The sequence below is a fragment of the Protopterus annectens genome, chromosome 9.part0 (genome assembly GCF_019279795.1).
Source record: "Protopterus annectens isolate FY-2018-M chromosome 9.part0, PAN1.0, whole genome shotgun sequence".
NCBI classification, from domain to species: domain Eukaryota; kingdom Metazoa; phylum Chordata; order Ceratodontiformes; family Protopteridae; genus Protopterus; species Protopterus annectens.
In genome coordinates this window covers 1,282,460,169-1,282,483,639 of record NC_056743.1, presented here as the reverse complement: position 1 = coordinate 1,282,483,639, position 23,471 = coordinate 1,282,460,169, and the positions used below count along the sequence as shown (strand labels likewise).

Sequence of the window (23,471 nt, the reverse complement as noted above, 5' to 3'; positions counted from 1 at the left end):
TAAGAAGTTTCAGTTAGAAGAGTATAGAAGATAGTGTAACACATCAACAAAAATACTTAGAATGACAGATGTGATAAAAGCAATGTGCAGTATTAGAACAGACCAGGATCTATTGTACACTATTACAAATAATAACTAAAGATATCAGCACAGCAGAAAAACTTAGAAGATATGCAGATAAATATAAAGGAAAAGTACAAAATAAGCAATTCAATGATGACCCAAAAAGATATATAGAGAATTGGGAAACAAAGCAAAAGTAATAAAAACACCACCAAAAAAAAAAAAAGAAGAAATAGACACAGTTTGGAAGAATACCTATTACGACCATTTGGAAAATAACACAGAAGCTGAATGGATACAAGAAGTAAAAGAAAAAGTAAGAAGTTCAAATGTATAGGATATGAAATGGGATAAAGTAAGAAGTTCAAATGTATAGGATATGAAATGGGATGAAGTAAGAAGTTCAAATGTATAGGATATGAAATGGGATGAAGTATCGGACACAGAAATTAAAACAAAATTAAGAAAAACTAATATTTGGAAAACCCCAAGCCCAGATGCAGTACTTAACTTCTGGCTAAAAGTATCAATACCTTAACATGAAGATTTAGTTCAGACTAAGAAGTACTTGTACGCACACCCAGAACAGACACCAAACTGGTTAACATCAGGAAAAACAATACTCCTCCTTAAGAGTGAAACTGTAAGCCATCCTAAAAGCTACAGATCGATAACCTGCCTTCTGAAGATGCATAAACAATATAATGGAATTGATGCTGACAGAGTTTATAGTGATTTAGAAGAAAACTCAGTCATGGTAACAGAAGAAAAGGGTAACAGAAGAATATTATATGGAACAAAGGATCATTTGTTGTTAAATAAAGTCATAATGGAGAATTGTAAAAAGGTGGAGGAATCTTAAGTATGGCATGGATAGATTACAAAAAAGCATTTGACAGCATCCCACATTCGTGGATAAAGGAGTGCTTACAGATGTATAAGATAAACCCTACATTGATCAATTACATTACAGTGACCATGAAACAGTGGCAAACCACTCTGCAGCTAAGTCATTATAACGGATAATTTATTATTCCAGGGATAAAAATCCAAATGGGGATATTCCAGGGTGACTTTGCCACCACTGCTCTTTTGTTTTGCCCTTAACCCATTAAGCTGTCTACTTAACATATTATGTTATGGTTATAATTTGGCTCCCAGAAAGCAACCAAGTGTAAAGACCTCTTATCTTCTTTTTGTGGGTGATGTAAAACTGTATAGCTCATCAGATGAGGACCTGAAAGCTCAACTATTAGTGGTCAGAACTTTCTCAGATGATGTAAGAGTGTCATTTGGTCTTAATAAATGTGCAAAACAAAACAACATTGAAAGCAGGAAAGCTGCAGCACCAAGGAAATATCAGTATGGGATAGGAATGTGATATAAATGAACTTTAGCAGTAGGGAGTGTATAAATGTTTTGGAACTGATGAAGGATTGACAGTAAAACATAAATAAATGCAAAACTCAGTAAGGAATATTTTAGAAGACTAAAATTAATACTGAAAACAGCCCCGACATCTAGGAACAAAGTCCAAACTATAAACTAATTTGCTCTTCCTCTTCTAACTTACAATTTTTGGGGTGATTGACTGGCCCCAAAAGGTAATGGATAAACTGGACAGGAAAACAAGAAAAATACGTCTTGCTTATCAAATGATATATAAAAATTAATGTATACTAATATTATATAGTCCTAGTTCTGAGGGAGGTATGGGCTTCCATGAAACTGACTACTTGTATAGATCTGCAATTCCAGAACTGTCTACATGTCTGCTGAGCTCAACAGATCCAAAGATAGTGAAAGTTTTAAAACATTAAGAGAACAAATTTAGCATAACTTCCTTGCTTAGTTCAGCAAAAGCATGTTGGCATATTGGTATCAAATGGGAATGGAAATAAAACCAGAAGTAGACAAAAATCTGGTAGGAACTGAATGTGCCAAAAAACAAAAGAAAGAATATAAGGAGAAGGATCAGATGAGAAGTCAAGACATGTGGAATAGGCATAAATATAGCTGCAAGTACAGAAAACTCCTGGATCAACCTCATGTTGATCAGGGTCTGACACAGGAATGGTTAAGGGCAGGTGAATTTAAACCAAAAGATGAAAGGTTAATATTAGCGGCCCGGGACAGTGGACTACGTACACATTGGTTTACAAAGTCCTTTGAATATTAGGGAGAAACAGACAAATGCAGGTTCTGTAAAACAGAACTGGAAACAGTCATACATCTTGTTATTGGGTGTGATATACTAATGGCAGAAGGCCAGTATACTGAAAAGACATAATAGTGGCAACACTGTTTCATCGGGATTGTGCAAACATTACAATATTTAAGTAGATGAGAAGCATTGGAAACATTATCCATAAAGCAATATACAGAATGATTAAGTTTAAATCACAAAGGATCACCCATTACCAACAGTTTAAAAAATAGATGTGAGTAAACCAGATACAGTAGTCCATGAAAAGAAGACAAAAGTAGCACTGATCATTGAAATTGCTACACCCAGTGATTACAGTATGTTATATACAGAAAGACACAAAGTCATACAATACCAGGATTTGTAGGAAAAATGGGGGCAATGTGGAGGAACGATACCCATATAGTACCAATAGTAGTAGAAGCAATGGATCTCATAAAAAAAGAATTTACAGACGCATTTAGATATGCTACCAATACATGTAACTCCATATGAATTGCAGATTAAGTCAATTCTGGGCACATTTTAGGTGCTGTGAAGAGCACTTTTGGCTAGCATCAAAGAGTGAAACAAACCTAATTTCACAAACTTTAATCATACTTTGATTTAGGAATGGGGTCCATTCCCGTCATGGTATTAGAAACACATAAGATTTGGAGAAATTAAAACTGGAGCTCCTCCACCAGATCACCATACTTCTTGTAAATATACCTCGGTGAACTCCAAAGTTCAAAGACCCTTAACTATTAGCCTATAACTTTGCATATATGACAGGATAGACCATAATCTCAGCATCTAAAATCTTACATCACACTTGCTCAGTTACAACAGCTCATAAATTGTAACTCAAGTGAATGCATTTTCAGAATGAGTGCACTATAGCTGCTCAGTTTATAATCAGTTTGACAAAAAAAAAAAAAACATTTTGGAGGAATTTACTACATTCTGTTGCACTGAAGGCAAGCACTGCACCCTCAATTTTATTAGTATTATCTCTCAAACGTACCCTCACCTCAGAGAAAGAGTGATCACTGACAGTCCATGTTCTGCCTGCCTTGATTTTTCTCTGAAGTGCACTAATGTTGGATCATCTGGAATTCAGTAATATATGAGTACATACATCTTCATCTACAAAGACTTGAGCAACAAAACTTGAGCAAATGCTAGCTGAAGCCAAAAATGTTGATTGAGCTTGAAATATCAAACAAGTGAAAGTAATCTGATTAGATGTTATAGTCTAATAAATATAAACTTATTCTTTGTAGACTTGACTCAACTTTATGTTAAGCTTGCTTAGACCTCACACACTGCATCCGCAAACTGCCATTATGTCATTTTCTATAATCAAGACAGAAATGCAAAATATTTCTCTATTTGCCTTATGGCAGAGGTCATGTGTGAAAAGGGTTCATTTTGGATCAGCCCACAAACTTTGTTAACAAACAAAAAAGGACCTTTACATGTATGCATTTATTAAGTTTAATGTTCCTTAACTTTTTTACTAGCATATAAACAGTTTACAGGTACGTCCTGCAGTGGAACAGATGCAAGTCAATGCTTCCAAAGTATTTTTGTGTATAAGATAAAGGATGCTCCACACCATCTTTATTTATTTTAGACTTTGATAAGCACATGAGACTCGAGTATACATACATATCTATCTTGGGAAGGAGTAGGAATCTGAAGCTTTGTTCTTGTTAGGTGTCTTTCTCACAACCTACAACTGGAGGCTGTAGCACTAAAGCCCACATCCTCAAGATGCAGCTTACACTGACACAGACACACACGCACACACACACATACACACACACACACACACACGCACACGCACACGCACACACACACACACACACACACACACACACACACACACACACGGACATGCATAAACACACAGACATACATAGACACACAAGTTTATTAAACTGAACTTCCCTTCCATGAACACACACAGAAACTGATGTCAGCTACAGACTACTAGGCCCATCAAATCTGTTTCTTTAACTATTAAATTTCTGGTATCCCACTTTTGCTGTTTCTAGAGTAGCAGTGGCTTTCCTGTTTTACATGTTCACTGCGTAACTTTATTTCAATCACCAGATACAACAGTTCTGGGTTCTCCTACCTGCGTTACATAATCCTCCCTTTGGTTCCTAAATAGCCATGATATTCAGTTCATTATTTTTTAATCTGAATCATTAAGTTCCATACTACAGACACTACTGAAAGTTAATGCACTTTCCACCTTATTTCCTGCATTATCCTGAGTGTATGGCAGCTCTCAGTACCAAATTTAAAGAGGTGCTTCTTGTTTCTATAATCTCTGTAGAGTTCTGACAATTGGTAGCATTAAATGTGACTGAGCCATGGCAAGTTCATTTAGAAGTCCACCGGCTATATTACTTTCCTTTAGCTAACTGCTTACTTCTGTAACACAGTGTCTTATGCTACTTAACAAGTTCCCAATCAAATTTACTACCTTAAGACAAAAGGTTGGCTGTAGAGTTTACAAGCTGTCCGTCTGCAATGGTATTGCAGTACTTTCTGAAGCTGAAGTCATACCCATCATATGTTATTACCCTCTATGGAGCTATTCAAGTCATCCAATTTTGTCTGTCCATGACCTCACTAAATCTAGCCTATTTCATGCACTTGTTGTCTGGATCCGTGACATTTTCTGATGGACACACCCACAGGGAAAGCTCACTGATGAACATGTCCCAACATGCCCCTACACGTTTGCAATATTACAGGCTGCTACAGTCACGTTTTTGTAAAACCGCTCTCTTCGGCCTCTAATAAAGAGCAACTTAAAAAGAATAAGTACAGGCTTCTGCATTTACTTTCCTTATTTAAGCTGTTAACCTCGAGATTTCAACTTATTTTAGGGAATTTTACTTCAAATCTGACTGTTCCCACTGAAAAAGAGGAATTCCAATCAACATTAAACAACAGCTGTTAAGGATATCAGCTCAACAAAGGAGTGTCTCCAGCTAGCTCCAACCCTTTCAGGGATACGTAGGTCATATATTTACATTCCCTGACTTCCAGTTGTAAGCATGTGCATACATTCTCTTAATAAATAGGTAAGCAACAGTATTACCTCTGCCTTGCAGGGGTAGAACTGATGGTCTTGCCTATATGGATTATATTGGCAGAGTACATGCGTAGATGCTTACAGAAATTCTATTACTGCAGCTAAGTAATTTAAATAGTAACATGCTGTCTGCACTTCTCTACAATTCATATAATATAACCAAGCACAGGTAGATCAAGTAGATTAAATAGGTACACACTTGCTGGTCAAGCAGTTGCTTGCTGTCTGCAGTTCACTTATAACCTAATTTTCAATCCTTACTAATTTAGGCAGTGTCTATTAAGTAAGTGCCAGCAAATTTTAATATGTGTACCATTCTCCTTGTTGAATGCTATGCAAGGTAACTTAATAGCAATCACTATGATCATACTGCTATGACTTCTGTACTGTATAACACTGTAAGCTACTTTAGCTCAGTTTTGTATGTGATAGCAGTTGATTCTGTATATAATATTATAAGGTAACCGTGCTCTGTATTTTATACTAACTCTGTTTTATATTAACTTATACACTGTTATTCACTATACTTATTAGTATTGTGTATGTACTATGACTGTTTACTATGCACTTCTGCACCCAAGTCATGGATGAAAGTGGTCTACAGACCAGCAGACTTAACCTGGTTAACATAGCTTTCAATAAATAAATAAATCCTCCAGGATAAGTGTGTGCCTAGTCAGTATCCCTTAACCATAATCCTGAAGCTTGATTTGAGATACATTTCAAATGACAGCTACAGTAGCAGGTTTTAACTCTTTTTTTTTTTTTCATCCTAAATTAATAGGCATTAAAAGAAAGGAGTGAGCAATCTTCCCTTTATCCTCCATACTTTCTTCTCCCTCACAAATCTAGTTAAGTGTGATCTACATAGTACTTGGAAATGTTTCAAAGTCATGGATATTCATGCTTTGAGTATGCAGTCATAAATGCTAAATGTGGCATATGAAATCTGAATGACAAATAAAATGGTTAATGAAAGCATACACTGGTAGACCTAACCTGTATCATGCTATGTACAGACATATTTTAGAATATATACACATTCATATTCAAGTTAGTTTCATTTTCTTTGGTGTGTGTGTGTGTGTGTGTGTGTGTGTGTGTGTGTGTGTGTGTGTGTGTGTGTGTGTGTGTGTGTGTGTGTGTGTGTGTGAGTGAGATAGGGGTTTACCATCAAAATGTTGATTGCACATAGTCGAATGTGCACATTGTTGACAAATTTCCGCGAAATCCGAATTGCCGATTTTACACAATGCCAAAAAAAAAAAAGAATGTCGGCATTTCTGACTGCTCTACATCTAAAAACAAGTGCTAACATGGGTCAAAAAGGGAAGGATATTTTGCAGTTTGGAATATCGGTGTTTGAGTTTTTCAACAGTCGGAGTTCGGAGTTCGCGTAAGTGGTGTCAACGATGTGCATATGGTTTAATATTATGTCCACGAAGTGCCTTCAGTCGAATGTTCACATTGCAGAACCGGTATGCTGAAAATAAAAACATTGTTCCGTCCCTTGTCAAACCACATTAATAGCGATGGTTCGGCATTCACTGTTTTGGAAATGTGCCCATTGGAGTACATGTTCCATTCAATGTTCTATGATGTGGTTCACTGACTTTCCGTTCAAGGTCTAGCCACTTGGAAAACTGCCTTTTGATGTTGCCATCTATAATGGAAGGCACTTTGTGGGCATGATAGTAAACCGATATATATACATATATATATATATATATATATATATATATATATATATATATACACACACACACACACACACACACACACACACACACACACACACACACACACACACACACACACACACACACACAAACACATATAGATACAGATATAGATAGATGCATATATAGCTATAGATATATATGTATATGTGTGTGTGTGTGTGTGTGTGTGTGTGCGTATATATATATATATATATATATATATATATATATATATATATATATATATATATGTATATACATATATATATAGAGAGAGAGAGACAGACAGTAGCCAGTAAAATAGTCAACGGTTTGTGTAGCTGACACAATCTGGTCAACAAAACAGATGTTCGACAGTAGGTCAGGAGCTACAATATCCAGGTTGGGGAATATGTCCTTTCCCCTGGTATTTTGTGATCTTGAAATTGGAATATATAGGGTCTATATTAGATCAGCGAATGCTTAAAAAAGTGAATGCTGATTGATCAACCTTATGTAAGCGAAAGATTACAATCTTGAACTGTCAGGTCAGCGATTTTTTTTCTAGGGAAAAAAATCACTGATCTAAAACACATACACATAACACAAGCACACCAAACAAACAGATCCACACACATACACCTAAAATCTGACACTTAACCCTACACTGAACTATGCACACACCACTAACTATCCACTTACCTTAACCCAAACCTTAACCCTACGGTCCGTCACTATCCCACACTCATCTCACCTGCTCTCTAACCCTAACTCACCTAAACCTGCCCTAACTCTCATGTCCACACAATCGCACACATACCTAACCCAAGCCCTAACCCTAGCTCACCTAACCCACCCTAACACTCACATCCACACAATCGCACACTTACCTGAATCCAACCCATAACTTTCCACCACAGCACTAAAAATACTGAAGCAACAGAAACGGACAACCAAATTCTTTCCATAGGAAAACATTTGGGTTTCTGTTGCTTCGATATTTTGAACATTCGCTAAAATAAGGTAGATCAATCAGCATTCACTTGTTTAAGCGTTCACTGATCTAATATAGACCCGAATATATAGGTAGCAGAGAGTCGGGGGGGGTGCAGGGGAGCTTGCCCCCCTTGCAAAAAGCACTGTTCTGAACTTGTAAGCTCTGAGGTTATTTCTTGCAGCTTGTGTGTTGATGGGGGGAATCTCATGGAGGATAGTACAGTTTTGTACCTACCATAAATGTAGATGTTCGAGTGCTCATACAGCTGCAGTCATTACAAATGGGTTATCCTGCCGTCAGGCGGGTCCTCGGTCGGCCGAATTCCAAAGTTTAGGTCTGGCATCGGTTATTGTCGCTTCTTCCCTGACGTCAGTGCGGCAGGGGTATAAAAGAGGCAGCCAACGCCATTTTCTTCAGTTTTTCTTGCCCCAGATGTCAGGTGCCCCCAGAAGGAAGGCAAAACATAATGTTATGCAAACATGCAATATAGATAAATCAAAAAACAGTAGTTGGAAGCAAATACACCATAAAAGAATACCCCAAATAGGTTGTATGATAAAGGTGTTTGTCATAAGGCCTGTCCTAAGAGGGGACGGAGGGGGGTAACCTGGACTGCAGCTGTATGAGCACTTGAACATATACATTTATGGTAGGTACAAAACTGTACTATGTTCATCGTGCATACAGCTGCAGTCATTACAGATGGGAAGAATCCCAAAGCTAAGTAAGGGTGGTAGGCACTAAGTGGAACTAGGAGGTACGAGGATGCCCTGCAAGACTGCTGTGGCAAAGCCCGCTCTAGATTTTGAGTATAGTGGAAGGTGGTAGTGCTTGGAGAAAGTGTGCACTGAACTCCAAGTAGCTGCTTCCAAAATGTCCTTGGTAGGGACCCCCCTGAAGAAAGCTGCAGAGGTAGCTGTGGCCCTGGTGGATTGGGATCTGATGTATGCAGGCACAGATTTTCCATGAAATGAATAACAAAAGCGTATGCAGTGGGCTATCCATTTTGAAATTGTCTGTTTGGAAATAGCCTTTCCTTGAGCACCTGTAGCATAGGACACAAAGAGTTGCTCAGATTTCCTGAATGGTTTTGTTCTGTCCAAATAATAACGAAGTTGTCTGTGAATGTCCAAGGAATGTAGTAGTCTTTCCCCTTTGTTTTGTGGGTTAGGATAAAAGGTAGGTAAGTGGATAGTCTGATTCAAAGCTACACTGGATACTACCTTTGGCATGAAGGTAGGGTTGGTTCGTAAGGAAACTCTGTCCTGATGGAAAATGATGAATGGTTGCACAGCCATGAGGGCCTGTAGTTCAGAAACCCTGCATGCTGAGGTGATAGCCAGAAGGAAGGCTGTTTTCCATGACAACTATTGTAGCTCTGTTGAAGAAGCTGGCTCAAAGGGGGGCAAGGTCAGCTTTTCCAATACGAAGTTGAGGTCCCAAGCTGGAACTGGTGGTTTCCTTGGGGGCTTTATATTTTTTGCCCCTCTGAGGAACTGCCTTAAGAGAGGATGTGAGAATAAAGGAGGGTCTGTGTTGTACTGTGCAGAAATGGCTGAAGTGTGGATCTTGATGGAGGAGAAGGAAAGGCCACTGTTTAACATCTCAGCTAGGTACTGTAAAATTTGAGGTATATTTATTACCCAAGGATTCTGGCTCTTTTCTTGATTCCAGGCACAAAATTGTTTCCATTTGGCGGAGTAGGCTTTTCTAGTAGAAGGTCTTCTGGCCTCCAAGATGACATCCTGCACCTCCTTGGAGAGGAGAGTCTGTTGGGAAAGTAAGGTATTCTCCATGCAGCTAGATTTAAGGTTTTGAGCTGGCTGTGAAGGGTTTTGTAGTTGTGCTGGGACAACAGAAGAGGGACTAGAGGTAGGATCCATGGTGGGGAGTGTGTCAGGCTCTTTAGGAGTGGATACCAGTGTTGTCTTGGCCAGTCTGGAGCAATGAGAATCATTTGTGGCCTCTCTGCTCTGGCTTTTAATAGAACTTTGGTCAGTAGAGGCAGAGGAGGGAAGGCATAGACTGTCAATGTTGTCCAATTGAAAGAGAGTGCGTCCACTTTCCAGACCTGTGGATGATAGGTCCTTGCACAAAACTTTTTCAACTGGTAATTTCTGTGGGTATTAAATAGATCTATGTCTGGCTGTCCCCATGGCTGAGTTATCTTTGAGAAAACTTGAGGATGCAACTTTCATTCATGTGGATCTGTCATATTTCTGCTTAGGTTGTCTGCCAGTGTGTTTTCCTTCCCTGGCAGGAATTGTGCCTGTAGTTGAATTTGCAATTCCAGTGCTGTGTTCCATAGGGTCATGGCTTGTCTGCACAGGAGGTATGAATGAGTTCCCCCCTGTTTGTTTATGCACCACATGACTGTGGTGTTGTCTGTCCTTATCAATAACTGGCCTGGATGCAGTAGGTCTTTGAAGGTCATAAGAGCATTGTTTACGGCTAGCATCTCTTTTTGTTTGATGTGTAGGTGCTTCTCTTTTTGGGACCATTTTCCCTGAATGCACTGATCTGCCATGTGTGCTCCCCAGGCATAGTCTGAGGCGTCTGTTGTGATGATTTGAGTTGCTGGAAGTACACAGAAAGGGAGACCTGTGTTTCTTTGGCATGCTTGAGCCCACCACAAAAATTCCTTTTGAAGGCATGGAATGAGTGGTATAATTGTTTCCAAGCTGTGGCTGTGCTGAGACCATAAGTTTTTTAGGTACCATTGTAGTTTCCTCATATGCAGCTTTGCACATGGGATTAGTAGGATGCAAGATGCCATGAATCCCAGAGCCTGCAGGACTTTCCTTGCAGTTAGCCTGGTGAAAGTTGCCATTTTGCTGAAGTATTGAGACAGTTGCCCTTGTTTGTCTGGCGTGAGGTAGGCCATCTGGGTGGTTGTATTTAAGCTGGCACCCAGGAAAATTATCTGTTGAGAAGGTATTAGTTTTGATTTCATTTTGTTCACTGTGTATCCCAGGAAGTTTAACAGTTTTATTACAAATGCCAGATGCTGCAATAGAATGTCCTTGCTGTCCGCTTGGATCAGGCAGTCGTCCAGATATGGGTATATTTGTATTCCTTGTAGTCTGCAGAAGGCAATTACTGATGCCAGGCATTTCGTAAACACTCTGGGTGCAGTAGATAAGCCAAAGGGCAATGCAGAGAATTGGTAATGGGTTGAACCTGCAAGAAATCTGAGGTATCTTCTGCAATCTTGTCTGATAGGGACATGCAGGTATGCCTCCTTGAGGTCCAATGTTACCAGCCAAGACTCCTTGGCCAGCATGGGAAGAAGCTGCTGTAATGTGAGCATCTTGAATTTTGGCACCTGTAGGTATGTGTTTAGGATGGATAGGTCTAAGATAGGTCTCCAATCTTTGTCTTTCCTTGGTACCAGGAATAGTCTGGAATAAAAACCTTGACCTTGTTTTTTTGTAGGTACCTCTTGAATCGCTTTCATATCCATGAGAGCGGAAATTTGTCTTTGTGCCTCTGCCCTTTGATTTTGTGGCAGGTTAGACATGCCTCTCATTTTTGGAATGGTGTGAAAGTGGAACCTATAGCCTCTGTCTATAATGTCCAGAATCCATTTGTCTTTTGTAACAATATGCCAATTTTTTGAAAATAATGCTAGTTTTCCGCCCAAAGGTGCTGCCATTAAAGCTTTGCTTGGCAGGTATAGGGGGAAGTCATTGTGTCTGTTTTCTAAATGACTGTGATCTATCTTCTCCACCTCTTGGGGTTGGTGCTTGCCATTGTCTTGCTCTGTAAGATCCTTGAGGTTGTCCTCTACCCCTTGGGTGTCTGTATCTGCCCCTTTGAGGTCTGTCCGTGGCTGGAAAGGACCAATTTTTTGAAGGCCAGTTTCTGCTGAAGCATGGAGGTTGTACCTGCAGGAAATCTTTCACTGTTTGCATTGATTTTGCTTTTTCTTCTATTTTCTTTAGTACCTCCTCAGCTTTAACACCAAACAATACATCTTTCTGAAGTGGTGCATCTAATAACTTTGCTTTGACATGATCTGGTAAGGTTTGCTCTTTGAGCCAAGCATGTCTACGTATAACAGACCCTGTGACAGCAGCTCTACATGAGGCCTCTAAAGCATCAAAACCACACTGCAAGGTATGTTTACCCACTTGCTCTGCACCATGCAAGAAATCCTGCAACTCTTTCAAATCTGGTTGTTCTGTTTGTGTCATTTTGCTTTTCAACTGAGATAACAAAAACTGTTAGTACTTTAACATATGGAATTGACAGTTTAATGCCCTCATGGTTAAAGTGGCAGATGTATACACCTTTTTCCCCCACCTTTCTAATGCGCTGGAATCTCTCTCCGAAGATAAAGGGTTTTTAGCAGTAGAGGCCTTTATTCCCTTGGGACCCTGTGAAATAGTTTCTGGGTCAGCAGTATGGCTTTTATAAAGGAACTGGTGAGAATCAGGAACCCGGTAATACCTGTCTGGTTTAACAGGGGCTGGAGGTAAAGAATCTGGATTAACGCTGGCTTCTGTGTACACATCATCCAAAATATCTAAAACAGGAGGGATAGCCAGGGGCCTATGCTGGGGGAGCAGTAGAAATTCCCTGAGCCTTTTCTTGGAATCTGAGTAATCTTGGCCTTCCCAGTGAAAGTGTTCCCTCAATGTATGCAGGGTTTCCCCAAAAGAGTAGTCCTGAGGGGGGAGACCGAGGGAATAGACTCCTCAGCATCAGAGTCTTCGAAAGGGGAATAGGTGAAATCCTGGTCCTCAGAGTGTTCTGAGGTAATAGAAGCCTGGTCTCAGAAAGGGTAGTCTTCCTCCAATCTGGGTCTTTTGTCAGAGTGGGGGTTGAGAATCCCTGATGAGAGTAATCAAATCCTCAGCCATTTTAAGCATTTGCTTTTTAGGCATGGGGCCTTGAGAGGAGGTCTGAGGACCCTGTTTTTTTAGTTTTCATGGCTGCTTTAGATTTAGTGAAGGATTTAATAGAGAAGGTGGAAGGCCTGAAGACGCCTTCAGAAATGGCAGGCCTGACTAAATTTTGAGTTTCCCCGCCAAGTGTGGCGTTGGTATCTGCAGTAGGAATGGAGACCGAGGAGCCTGCGACCTCGGGTACTGAAGTCACCGGTAATGTAGTTTCATCAGTATTCAGGGGCTGCGTAGGTGCCTCGCTGAGAACCGGAGAACCGGTAGTTGGCCTAAGCGTGGCCTCAGTACTCAGTGTGGACCTCGGATGCTGGTCCTTATCTTTGCGTCTTTTGCTCAAAACTGGTGTCGGTGTATCCGACGATATGATATAATTAAATTTTTTGTCAAAATAATGAAGGGCGAACTCACCCGGCACTTAATAGTGCGCTTGTTGAACCTAGCACAAAAATGGCAGGCCGAGATGTCGTGGTCTGGGCCTAAGCAAGGTATACAAAAAGAGTGGAAATCCTTTTATGCGGTATTTGCTTCCCACAAGAAATGCAATTATTAACTTTGTCTGACATCGGTCTGAGGCAAGAAAAGTTTCCCCAATGGGGTACTTAGCTTTAAAGAACACTTCGGCTGAAATACTTTCGTAAATCTCAGGAGCTGGCCGACTGGCACTTGCGAACTGCTTCTGCTTCGGGCACCGCCCGGCAAGAAAGACTGAAGAAAATGGTGTCGGCTGCCTCTTTTATACCCCTGCCGCACTGACGTCAGGGAAGAAGCGACGACAACCGACGCTGGACCTAGACTTTGGAATTCGGCCGACTGAGGACCCGCCTGATGGCAGGATAACCCATCTGTAATGACTGCAGCTGTATGCACGATGAACATCCACCTGTTTTCCAGGTGGATGGATATGAAAAACTCCTTTCAAAAACTGATTGACTTGAAGATAGGTAGAAAAAGGGTATCCAAGGGCAGACAAGCCAAAATGACCAATAAATGAACATTGATAGAGGAGAAAGAAAGGCCAGACGACAGTAACTTATGTAAATAATCAAGAACTAGAGGCAGCCAGTCCTTAAAAGGGTCCTAGTTCCTGGAATGGCACCAAATAGAAAATCTTTTCCATTTACATATACATGATTTCTTAGCAAAATATTCACCCTCCCTCAATACCTTCAGTGTGTGTCCTCAGAAAAAAGGTTCCAAAAAAGGTATCAAAATTATACTATCCATGCAGTCAAAGAGATTTTAGGTGGAGGTGTATCAAACAATCCCAGTCTTGTGTGACTAAATCCAGTCTGTGAGAAAGCCTATGGCAATTGCCCGTAGTGGAGTTTCAAAAGAAGGGAGGCTTCAGCAAAACAGAAGTCACCATCACAATTTTTGGGGAGTCCTTCTGAACTTTTAGCAGAACCTCAGATATCAGTAGAAAGGGTGGAAAGGCAGAGAGGAACATTCACATTCATGTGAATAAGAAGTTATCTGTCTTCCAGGCCTGCTTATAAGCAATCCTAGAAAATAATTTCTTCAGTTGTGTGTTCTGAGAGGAGGAAACCAAATCTATCTGAGGTGCTCCCGACAGCTGGATCAATTTTTGGAAGACCCCAGGATGATGTTTCCATTCATGAGGCTCTATCCTGGTACTATTTTATTTATTCATTCATTTATGTATGTATGTATGTATGTATGTTATATTTGTTTACTGAGAAAGTTTGACTTGGAATGAGCCAATATTCAGAAGAGGCCAGGGTTGAAATGCTCCAGACACACGTCTTTGTAACGTGGGAGGAAACCAGAGCACCCGGAGGAAACCCCCAAGAATGCAGGGAGGACATGCACACTCAGCACAGAAGGCAGTCCAGCCATGAATCAAACCGTAGAACCTCTTGCTGTGAGGCGACAATGCAAACTGCTGCACCACTGCTGCATCCGCGTTAATACTACTTAGCTTATCTGTTATAATTTTTTTCCTCTGATGGAATGTATGAAGCCTGAAGAGTCAAACTGAGCTGTGTACTCCCAATATCTTTTGTTTACAATTCACATCACTGTGTTGTTTGTGAAAACTTGCAAAGGTCCTGGAGCCCAGAGATTATTCAGGGATTTCATAGCATTTGTTACAGCCATCATCGCTTTGATATTTATGTACTTTTGTTTGGCCGGTTTGTTCCACATACCTTGTATTTTCACACTTTGGAAAATGCTCTCCATGCTAGGTCTGAAGCACTTGTTGTGACAGACTGAAGACAAGGCAGAAAGGAAAATGGGAGACCTGGATTCTGAGACAAATGGTTTACCTGCCATAGAACCTCCCTCCTTACAGCCCCTCTCCCAAAACTGGGATATGAAAAAAATAAAAGGTGTAAATGATGAGTCCAGTTTGACCTGGGATACCATTAGATTTTTCTCAGGTCATGTCTTCCCAGGGTAATCATAACAATCATAGAAGCCAAGCACCCCAGTATCCTGAGAAATTCCCTGGCAGTTACCTGGCTTTGCTTGGAAAACCTGAGGAAGAACTTTTGGAAAATCTCTACTTTGTTTGTAGAACAAAGTCTCTTCCCATGCAGTATCTAACAGACATCCCAGGAAAGGAAAAAGAATTATGTGAGAAGGGATTTGAGAAGATTTTTATAAACCCAGACAGAGTAGAAAATTTTGAATACTTGCTAAAGACTCCTGACAACTGGAAAAAAGTCTACAAATATAAGACAGTCATCCAAATATTGAAATAATATGAATGCCTTGAGGTCTATAAAAAGCAATTATAGGAGCCAGGCACTTTGTAAAGCAGTAAATAGTCCAAAGGCTATGACAAAGAACTGATAATGTGAACCAGATACAGAAAAATCTTTAAAAAGTTTGAAATGTTTGTCAATGGGAATGCGATGGTAGGCACCTTTTAAGTCTAGCTTTACCATGAAGGTTAGTAAGGGGACAAGGGGTAACAGAGTCCGGAGGGATAACATTCTGAACTTTGGGATCTTGACACAAAAAAAAGAATGAGAAAGGAAAGGTGTATCACAGACCTCCAATTCCATTCTTTCTTTGGCACCAGAAAAACCCTTAAATAAAATCCTTTGCCATCTGGCAGTCCCATATTGGTTCTATTACTTCCTGAAATAACATATGTTCCAGAACTGTTGGGAACAGGGATAATTGGTTTGCTGGGCAAGCAGAAATCCTCTGGAAAGGAGGGAGTGACTACCATTGGCAAGTATACTCCCATTGTATGACTTTGAAAACTCATTGACTCAGAGAGAGAGAGAGAGAAAGAGTGAAAGAGGGACACTGCCAGAGTTGGGAGTGGGTAGGTGGGTGGGTGAAGCATGAAAGAAGCAGTCATTCTGATGTTTTGGACTCTCCTTGATTTTGTGAGATTTTTACCTTTCTTTTTAGAGCCTCATCATTGCTTTTTAAAATCCTTTTTGTTGGCACCTTGCTACTTAAAATAATTAAGCAGAAAGTTTGGACAATTCGAGCCAATCCTTGATAAACTTTCCCCTCTCAACTAATCTCTTAAGTAATTCAGCTGCAGAAGAGCCAAACAGGATTTACTTGTCCAGGGGAGAATTTAAAATTTCAGTTTTAATACTTCAGACAGACTATGAGAAAATAATACAGCAAATATTCTCAAGACTAACCCAGAAGCAGCTGTCCTGAAGACAGAATCAGCAATCACATGAAAACACTTTAAGGCATATTTATTTACAAGAAAAGCAGAAACAGAAGAGGCGTTCAAAAAATTTTCATCTCAGAAGAGGGAAGGTTGAGAGTTAACATTGTTATGTTCTCAAAAGACTGCAATAAAAAATGTTAACACTTGTTCGTGGCAGTTTAAAATTCTGAAAGTTAAAGTGGCAGAATACTAAATATTTTCCCCAGATTTTTCAAAAGCTTTTCCATCCTTGTCAGATGGAATGGGATTATCATTATCAATTTGTCTACCAAAAGCAGTTTTAGATAAAGAAATCACAGCAAGGTCTGCCTTAGGATTAGAAAAGATGTATGAGTATGAGGAACGTTATTTAACCTATCACACTTCTTAGGAGTAGGGCTACTGTCACGGACACTGCAAGCTGTCAAGAAAACATTTTCTTGAGCACATAAAACTGAAAGGTTAGCAGCAGCTTCAAAAATAGACAACTGTAACAAATCCTAACACTTTTTGGGTAATAGGTATATCATTCTGTTCCCACTGTTAGGCATGGTATCAGAAAAAGATATGCCTTCTGGAGAGAAATCTGAAGCTACGTTCTTCAGAATCAGTATTTTAGCTAGAGAAGAGAAGAGAGTCCTGAAACACTATTATCTCCCTCCCATCCCTGCTTTGCTGACTGAAAATCAGTGTCAGAAAGACAGGGCCTATTTTTTTTCTTATTTGAAGGGGAAACAGGCATAGAAAAAGCAGAAATCAAATCCCTGACAAATCCAAGCAAATTTTCCTTGTCCACAGAAATACAGACAGAAAAAAACTATACTGAAACTATATTTTTTCATTTTTGTTTTCTTTTATTAAGGAAAATCACTAGAAAAAGACTACCCTAATGCAGCACGCTCTCCCATGGTTTAGGCGTCTTTTCTGGATAAGTTTGGATCCCAACACCAGTCTCTTCTCCTAAGACCAACAAGAGTGGTTCTCCCTTGCCCATAGAGGGAAACGCTACAGTCACAAAAGATGCATCATTTCTCCAGTCCCTACTGGCTGTAGGTTCTATACCAGAGAAACCAGGAGAAAACAATAAGTGGTCTGAGGACCAAGATTAGCCACAGCAGAGTCACCTATCAGCATCTGAGTCAGGGTAAGAACTGGCTTGATACCCAAAGACTCTGTGACAGCTTTTTTCTTCTTGCAGATGGGGTAAGGAAGAATCACTGAGAACAGTAACTGCTTTACAGCTACAGCTGCAAATGAAGCTTCAAAGAAGGTTAGCAGAGCCTGCAAGAGTCTGTAAATTCAGTTACCAGTAAAAAGTTGTTTTTGAGATAAAAAGTTACTCTGACAGTCCTCAAAAGCATCTGCCTGTCCCTAACATGTAAATATCTACAAGAAAAATATACAAAGTTCAATAAAAAGATTTAAACTCAAAATGTTTCCAAATGCATCCACAATACTCACATTTCCCTTGACAGAATGACACCCCAAACAATATAGTTTCTTAGTGTAAATAACAGTAGTTTCTCAGAAATAATACTAGTTTTCTTCAGAAAAATAAAATACTGGAATGATTTCCCAGCAAGGGACTTATTTGCCCAGGTATGAAGGATTGCTAGCTGTCCGATGGTCACATAAAGTCCTACTGAGAAAGCACACTTTGGCAGCAATAAACCTCTGAAGCTTTTCAAGCTCTTTCTTCATATGGAGCTTTGACTGAGCCCCTGACAGTCATAGCATGTGGAAGTTGTTCTTATGCTTTGAAAATCAGGCTGTTTGGCAGGAATGGGATAGTGCTGTTTTATGTTATCCTCCATTGTTATGGCACTAGTGATTTGCAAAGTGCTATAACTTACTGTGTAAGACAATGGAGGATAACACATTTACATATATTGCAATAGGAGATCTAGTCTAATTGCTCCAATTAGCAGGGGGTCCACCATGTCACTGCATGGCAGGTGGGTCAGATGTGGTAGAGGCAGTGGCCTTGTGTGCACTCTGCTGTACACTAGCTGATGCCGTTGCATCACTTTTATGATCAGCAGACATGCAGGAATCATTACGGGTCCCAAAGTATTGCTTTCTTTTTAGCATTGGAGTGTGTCAAAAGAAGTTGTCTGAAAGCAGTTTCAGGAGTGAAGTGTGAGGTGAAATGAAAGGGCAGAAGGGAGGGTGGGTAGGGTAAATTTGGAAAATAATTTGCTCACAGAAATATAACAATACCCTAGGGATCAGAGAAGGAGGCACCTTTACAGATAAGCTCTGTACAGAAATTAGTTACTTCTAAGTTTTATAATTTAAGGTCAACTATGAATTTACGGTTGCAACCAGTTAAGAAGATAACTATAAGACCTTTTTCAGCTATAATAGAAAGCTTAGAAATAAACAACAATTCTGCACTGAACTTAACTCTGATGGTACTTCTTTCTTTAACCCCAAGGATAATATTCTTGCAAACAAATTTTCTTCCATTTTCACCCCACTCACCCTTTCCTCTACAGTCTCATATCCACTTACACCACAGTCCCCTTCTCTCCCCTATGCCTCCCCTCCCAAATCCTTTTCAGACTTTCCAAAATTAAAATTACCATTTCCATGGGTCCTGTCAATATGCCTAGATATTTGCTGAAATGTGTTAAGTCCCTCCTAGCAACATTACTTCATAAACTGTTCAGTCTGAGTATTTCCACTGTGTACATCTCTAAGGAGTGGAGAACAACTGCTGTAGTACCTTGCGTAAAGGTAGTCCCTGAGAAAAAGCCTTTTAGTTTCACTTTTATTATATGCAAGGTCAGAGCAAATATTATAGCCGAACTAATAAACAATACAAGTGACCTTGTATCTTTGAATACATATTAGAATTGCTTTGTAAAAGACAGATCATGTCTGCAACCCGGTTGATCACTTTAAAAGGGTGATTGAGGCCATAGATAAAGGTAATACTGAAAAATTACTTGCTCTTCAGGTGCAAGGCTACGTTTTTCATTGTCTGTCCAAAGCTGGATGGTCATAAATTCTTAGCTTTGCTCCACAGTGTAGTCCACAATTCACATGCTATCTACCTGGACATTGCCAAGATCTTTAAATACCATCTCCCATGCTGGGATTACTGGCAAACACCCCAACTCAGCATTAATCCACATATAGTTCATTGGACAGCTGAGAGGCTATCTGATACCTATACTGTTATGGTTGGGGGTATTTGTTTTGTTAAGGTTGGCAGTATTTGTTCTAGACAGAAAAACATTGTTAGCAGTGTCCCATGGGGCTCAGTCCTGGATCCATTTCTCTTTGACATATATTTCTCTGATAGGAAAGCCGATATCGAGGAAAGTACCGTTGCATAAGTCCTATTTACCTGTAACAGTATAGATGTTTGAATTCCTCACTGCCCCAGTGGTATTTTGGAGTATCTGCCAAGGAAGCACAGTACTGACCAGCTTTCAAAAGCTTAGACTCTCCTCCCTCTCTCTTCCAAATCAAACAAATCTGCAGCCAATCACAATACCATATAAAAACCATAGCAAAGAGGTTGAAACCCACTTCAACTATGCACATTCTTGGGGATGACATGTGGGTGCTGCCACTGAGGCAGTTAGGAATTTGAACATCTATTGTTACAGGAAAGTAGGACTTACACAACTCTATTATATTCATGATTTCCACTGCCTCAGTGGCATTTTGAGTAGCTCCAGTTTCTTCCCACATCCCAAAGACATGCTGTAGGTGGATTGGACACTCTAAATTGGCCCTAGGCATGAGTGTGCGTGTGTGTGTGCCTTCTGTGGAAGGTTGGGTGCTGGGCTGGCAACTCGACAATGTAAAAACTCCACTGCCAATCATGACCGGACAGGTGAACTGTTGTGGTGACCCCTAACCGGGAAAAGCCGACAAAAGAAGAAGAAGAAGAAGAAGTGGCATTTTGAGTAGATTCCCAATGCTTACCCTACCTGGGAGGTTATAGGAGAATCCTGCTCTGGACCTTAAAAAGGAATCCAGTTTGTAGTGTTGTGTGAAGGTATGAATGGAGGACCAGATTTCTGCCTCTAGAATGCTTCTATATTTCATCCTTTCCAATATGCCACTGAAGGGAATAAGGACCTAGTTGAGTGAGCACTAACCTTACCTGCAAGAGCTTTACCATGGTGGGAGTAACAGAAAACAATAACAAAGGACAACCTTTGTGCTATACTTTTCTTAGAGACAGGCTGATCTTTCTTAACCTCCATATAGGTGATAAACAGCTATTCAGCATTCCTAAAGGACTTTGTTCTGTCAAAGTAGTACCTGAGCTGCCTGTAGGTATCCAAGGTATGTAGAATCTTTTCTCCCTTGTTTTTTGGATCAGACTAAAACACTGGCATATTGACGGCTTGATTAAAGGTATATTCAGAAACAACTTTAGGCATGGATGATAGATTACTGAGTAACACAAACCTATTCTTGTGAAATATTATATAGGGTTAGCAAGCCATGAGAGCTTGCAGCTCAGAGACTCACCTTGCAGATGTTAGAGAAATGGTAAAACAGTCTTCCAATTAATGAACCGTAAATCAGCCTAAGAGGCAGGTTCAAAAGGAGGTAAGGTCAATTTCTCAAGACCAAAGCTGAGATCCCAGGGAGGCAGAATTTTCTTTCGAGGGGGTCTCATGTACAACACTTCCTTCATAAACTGTTTGACCACAAAACGAGATGAAAGAGGGGGACCCATTGGTCAGACAAGTTAGATGAACGTAAGATGCACTTTGATAGAAGCATGTGTCAAACCATCTCTTAAGTAGCTCACACAAATATTTCAAAACCAGATGGATCGAACCCTTTCAGGACCTCTGTTATTGGCTACACACCACCTAGAAAGCTTCTTCCATTTGTAAAAGTGAGATTTTCTAGTTGCAGGTTTTCCTGCATCTTAAAATACCTGCTGCACATCTTCATAGAACAAGTGCCTAAAAGGTATTAAAATAGAATCATCCAGGCTGTCAGTTGCAAGTGCTCTATGTTGGGATGAACTATTCACCCCAATGCTGTGTAAGCAGATCCAGTCTGTGAGTAAGATTGTGATACTTGTCCTTGAACAATTCCATTAAAAAGGAGAAACAACTTTGCCTGGGCCAAAAGGGGGTTACCACAATTGTCTTTGGTAACTCTTTATGAATCTTTAAAAGTACTTGTGAATCATTGGAAATGGTAAAAATGCATGCAGGAGCTTTCATGACCATTGGAATGATAGAGCATCTCTTTCAAGGATGTCTTGAACACAATTATTTTCAGTTGCCTGTTTTGAAAGGAGGTGAACATATCTACCTGAGGTGTTCCCCACATCTGAATCAAGTAAAGGAAGACTCTACATGGAGTTTCCACTTGTGAAGGTCTATCCAGGATCTGCTGAGTCTGTCAAAGTGTTTTGCTCTGACTGAATGTGCAAGGCCTGAATGGTAGTGTTGTCTGTGGCCACTGCACGAGGACCCAGAGTCCATAAGTAGTGAAGAATTTTTAAGGCAAGAATGACTGCCTATATCCCTTTTATGTTTATGTGCTTTGGTGTGTCCTGAGGACACCACAAGCTTTGCACTCAATCTCCCATGGACACTGCTCCCATGCAAAATCTGAAGACTGAATCTGGACTGGGGTCTGAAGAGAAAAAGGGAGTCCTGTATTCAGAGACAGTTGATCCCTCCACCACTGCAGTTCCTGTTTCACAAATCACAGTACCAGTACCTGCAAATGCAAGGGATGAAGGTGCTGGGTCCAACAATTCTTCAAGTGTTACTGAATTTTTCTCATGTGTAGTCTGGCTAGTGGTATCATTAGGATCACTGATGCCAGGAGAATATAATTTGAGGAACTGTCTTGCTGAGGCCACATATAGAAGACAGAAATACAAGAAAATGCCATGATAAGTCTTCTGACAAAAGGTCATCCTTTTTAACTGTGTCTAGTCAGCACCCTATGAAAACAATTCATTGAGAGGGTGTGAGAAAGACCTTTTGAGGGTTTAATTTTTATGCCCAGGTATGAAATGAGGGCTGCTACCTTGCCTAAGGACTGCAAGCACCTAGATAAAGAATCTGCAAAAAACAGCAAGTCCTCTAAATAAGGAAAAATGTAGATGTCCATGGTTCTGCAGTAGGCATCCACTGGGGCCATACACTTTTATACCAAAGGGCAATGCAGAAAACTGATAATGTAAGCCAGACACAGCAAATTTCAAAAATGTCCTGAAACTGAGAGCAATAGGAATATGATGACAAGCATCCTTGAGCTCTAGAGTCACCATGAAACAGTGATCTGGAAGCAATGCCAGGATTGACTATAATGTAAGCATTTTGAATTTTGGAGCTTTTACAAAGGTATTTAGAAAAGACATATCTAGAACAGGTCTCCAGGAGTGCTGCTTTTTTGCTACCAAAAAGATTCTGGAGTAAAATCCTCTGTCTTTGTGTACTGCAAGCTCTGGTTCTATGATCCCTGCTTCTACCCATGTGATGAGACACAGGAGGAAGCAGCTCTGTCTGGTCTGGTGGGAGTGGGGGAGTTCCCCTGAAAGGGGAGGATTTTCTATCCACTGCCAAGTGTATCCTTTCCAAATTATTCTCAGAACTCATTTGTCTAATACCATTTACGTCCAGGCTGCAGGGTTGTGAGAATGGCTAGGGGAAAGAAGAAGAGAAGGTAGGGTGGGGGTAGGTAGGGCTCTGTGACTTGGCATAGTCATAGCTTTGCAGGGGTCTGATCCTTTTTTGGAAAGGAGCTCCCCTTGTTTGGTATTGAAGAATTAACTTCTTGCCATTTCCTTTTGGCTCCCTAACTTTTGTTTGGCTGGGATTTATTTTTGTTCTGCTCCTTGAAGAAAGA

The 23,471-nt window shown here is 40.2% G+C and overlaps 1 protein-coding gene across 1 annotated transcript in view; it reads right to left on the bottom strand.

Moving 5' to 3' along the window:
- The window catches only part of LOC122812004 (inactive carboxypeptidase-like protein X2), a 730,993-nt gene that overhangs the window by 4,274 nt on the left and 703,248 nt on the right, over positions 1-23,471 (bottom strand). The window lies entirely within an intron of this gene.